Below are 4,255 nucleotides of genomic sequence, written 5' to 3' on the forward strand. Positions count from 1 at the left end.
CTGTCGTAAACCTGTTTTTTTTGTCGTAAACCTGTTTTACAAGAACTGCACGGTTCTTCTGTGCAAATAAATCATTATACTAAAATGACCGTAGCATGGTGGCACACACACACACGATACTGCAAGTCCAGCCCAACTGACCCGAAAGGTGGAAAGCAATTTTGCACGAGCGTTATTACAGGTCTTGATGAAAACGAATGGTGCAACGGCGATCTCGACAAGGCAACGCCTCACGTTCCTTGTACCGCCTTCTGGGTCGAGTGCTTCATTTCATTTCATTCATTTCATTTAAGTTTCTTTGACAGGGACAGACACACATCAACATAGACAAACTGAACGAGATAGCAGTCCCATGCTTGCGTCATGGTGCAATAGCGGTAGCTAACTCGCAGCACTTGTCCCTAGATGGGCTTTTTTAAAAAATACATCTATAAAATTGAAATGATAATCATTAAAACATGGCACAAAAAATGACAGCATCTAAAAACAATCAATGAAACATAAAGACTTCAAAAATGGATACAAGTCTGTTTTTGACATAGCCAGAGCTTTGTTTGTTTTTTGAATGTTATGAAACTGGTTAWGGACTTTAAATCAACAGGAAATGAGTTCCAAACTGCAGATCCTCTGACGGACAGAGCACTTTGAGCAAAGGTGGTTCTTCGAAAGGAGAACCTTACAATTTCCGTCTGAAGCCGCTCTAGTAGACCTGCAATCTTTCAATGTGATCGCTAAGTGGTGTCGTTGCATATCAATTTAAACACTTAAAAATCAAATTTAAAAGATTATAATTTATAAAATTAGTAAAACCCAAAATACCAAATTTAGCCAAAATGTGACAATGATGGAACTTGATTGGTTTTTGATATAAAACCTTTAAAGCCCGACTGTAGAGACTTGCTAAAGGTTTGAGTGTAGTTTTACTCATTTGAGACCAGACAGTAGCTCCATATGAGAGAAGTGAGAGGATCATTGAGTTTAAAAACATCTCTGCACAGTGAGGTGTTAGGCAATTTCTGATCATTGAAAAACATTTTATATGTGATCGAACAGTTTTGCTAATTTTCTCAACATGGCTCCTAAAATTTAACAGAGCATCCAAGATTATTCCTAAATATTTTTCTTGTGATACTTGTTCAATAGGGGCCCCACTGATTTGAATATTTAAGGACTGTATTGATGTTTTCTTGATTGAAAAACATATACACTTGGTTTTCTTTGTATTAAGAGTTACGCAAGAGTCATTTAGCCATGGTGATAATATCTGTAGACTGTTCTGAAGTTTTTTTTACTGACTATGACACTATTCTTGTCGGACGTGTAAACAATAGTGTCGTCAGCATACATTTGTAAGTTGACTTCAGGACATTCAGGAAGGCTGTTAACATACAGACTGAAAAGGACCGGGCCTTCCTGACGGTGTGTGGCATCGAGGTGTAAAAGCACACGAAAACACACTGAAACAAACGCACACATATTCGGTAGCCACTGGTGCGTACGATTTTGAGTTTGTATTCAGAAGACCAGGTCGTTTCTTCTGCATGATATAGTTCATCAAAATTCATTATCGACTGATAATACGGCTGCTGGCAAGGTCGCCCTGTTGGCAACGTCTTGCCTTGAATAGAACTCTTGAATTAATTTTCTACCAGTTTGAGACCATGGGAAACGCATGTGTTTTATAAGCCTGCAATGAAAGTGAAAATAGTTCCGAAATTTGACGTTTTCAGCCTTTGATTTTTGTTCAATCGTTACCCGTCTTCGAGAGGAAAATATTGACAATAAAACACTCGAGTTGTAGTGACTGAAGTAGAAATTAATTAATGAATTTTCGAAATAGTACCTTCGCCCCAAACTGCACAGGATGTTTTTGACATTGGAAGCGCTCAGAACCTCCTTGTTTCCAAAAAGCATCCATTCAGAAATTAATTACAGTCTAGCCACGGCTGCGCCATCACTGTGAGGGCAAACTGTTTTAATTAACACCACAAGAGCTTAAGGTATTCAGACAGTTAATTCTCCRTGATGCTGCACAAGGCAATAAATGTGCACACGGATTGCCCAAATAAAACGTGTACATTCAGGCATACATGTGTGCGTATATTTATGTACTGTATATGTGTATAGGTACAGAGAGTACCTTGAAGGGCAAAGTGGCAAAAATAGAACAGGACAAAAATAGGGGAAATTAAAGTCATTTCCTTGGAAGTCAGCTGACGCATAGAAGGGACATTTTAAAGCCTGTCTTTTCCCTGCCTGTGCATGCTTCCAAATCTCCTTCCCTCCTCGGAAACAATCAATAAAAAAGCTTTTCTGCGGCGGACAGCGGGGAACACAAAGGGACCCGCGAGTAATAAAAGTCATTCCCTGATGTCGCAACTTCAATCTCTCAGCTGCTAGTAAAGATCATTGATGAGTAAATAAAGCAAACATGCGGCGGCTCGACAGCCTCTTCTTTCCGCGGGTCAAGGTTCGATTCGAATTTATCTTCCGGGGATTAAAAGAAGCAACAAAAAATGGCTGCGTCACCTTATCGGGTGAGTTATCTGGAATGGATATAAACTTTGGCATGGCAGGCTGAGGGACGTATGGGAAATAAAAGGTCAATATTAGAAACATAAACCCTGGGTTTGTTTTGTGATGTACACCGCATTTTTATTCTCTTCTAAGTAAGGTCCTTCCCCACACGTTAAAAAGAAATACAGATTATTTTACATTCAGAGAAGCTCTGAGAAATGGATTCCATCACCTGCTTTTCATTTCTTTTTGTTTTCTATTTGCTCATTCTGAAGCCCAGGGCAGAAATCTTTCAGTGACTTTTGATTTTATTGATAGCTTCATGCCTAATGAAWCTCATCTGCATAAAGAAAGTCCCCATTTTCGACACCATTAGGTTTATTAACACTGCGGAATATGAAATCATACCCCAAGGCATTTTGTACAAAACAAAACACAGGTGAAAAACTGTAACTAATCGATTGGTACAAGGAGACCAACATTTTTATTTTTTTTTTATTTTGGTTCATGTTAAACCGAAACTTCAAAAAAACATTTTGTTTCCAAATGTTGGTTTTGTTGAAATTTCCAAGTTCCAAGTTGGAAAATGAAATGGGACATTGGTATAGTTACAAATTGGACCCAATTACCATTATTATTAGCAGTATTTAATTTTTATGTATTTCATTTTTTTACAATGTTTGCATGTTATGAGAAGTGCAAAAAATATATATTTGCAAACTATCTTATTCGTATTTTAGATTGGTTTCCTGAATGTCCTTGCAAGCTTTTCGAATTTTATTTTATTTTATTTTATTTTTTGCATGTATGATCCAAATGTCTAAATCTTACGGAGCCCGCGACGGGACACGGGGGGGCTTTTTTTCCTTTTGTGTTCCCACGCAATACTTTTGCTTTCCCACGCAATACTTTTGCGTTCCCTCGCAATATTGTTTTGTGTTCCCACGCAATATTGTTTTGCGTTCCCACGCAATACTGTTTTGCGTTCCCACGCAATACTGTTTTGCGTTCCCACGCAATATTGTTTTGCATTCCCACGCAATATTGTTTTGCATTCCCACGCAATATTGTTTTGCATTCCCACGCAAAAGATTGTTTTGTATATGAACTGAATTAAATCAGACTTTTATTTTGAAATATCCGGTTACCAAAACAGGATGTGTCACCACAAGTTCGTAAAATTGACATTGATGTTGTGTGGCTGTACTGCGTTAAAATATCGGCATATGACATACTTCCATGCGTGGTTATGTGAAAAATTCATTCTGAAGCTGAATTAAAGCAGTAGGCTAACTCGCTAATGGTGAACATGTGAGTTTGTTAATAAACCGGCAGGCACAACAGTGATAAATACCTTTTGTGAGGGAACGCAAAAGGTATTGCGAGGTAATGCAAAAGGTATTGCGAGGTAATGCAAAAGGTATTGCGAGGTAATGCAAAAGTATTGTGAGGTAACGCAAAAGTATTGTGAGGTAACGCAATATTATTATTATATTATTATTTTAAATTTCGTTGTTCTTGTGACAATGACAATAAAGTTATCTATCTATCTATTATTGCGTGGGAACGCAAAAGAAAAAAATCTCCCATGTCCCCTCGCGGGCTCCGTACAATCTCCATTTCATGCAATTTTATGGGCAATAAAGTTATATTGACTGATTGAGTGAACACGTGTTAATRTAAACTGTTGACCTAAATGTTAGCATGCCTAACAATATTTGTTCTTGGAAGTCGGTCG

The sequence above is a fragment of the Austrofundulus limnaeus genome, unplaced genomic scaffold, assembly GCF_001266775.1.
Source record: "Austrofundulus limnaeus strain Quisiro unplaced genomic scaffold, Austrofundulus_limnaeus-1.0 Scaffold71, whole genome shotgun sequence".
Classification (NCBI taxonomy): domain Eukaryota; kingdom Metazoa; phylum Chordata; class Actinopteri; order Cyprinodontiformes; family Rivulidae; genus Austrofundulus; species Austrofundulus limnaeus.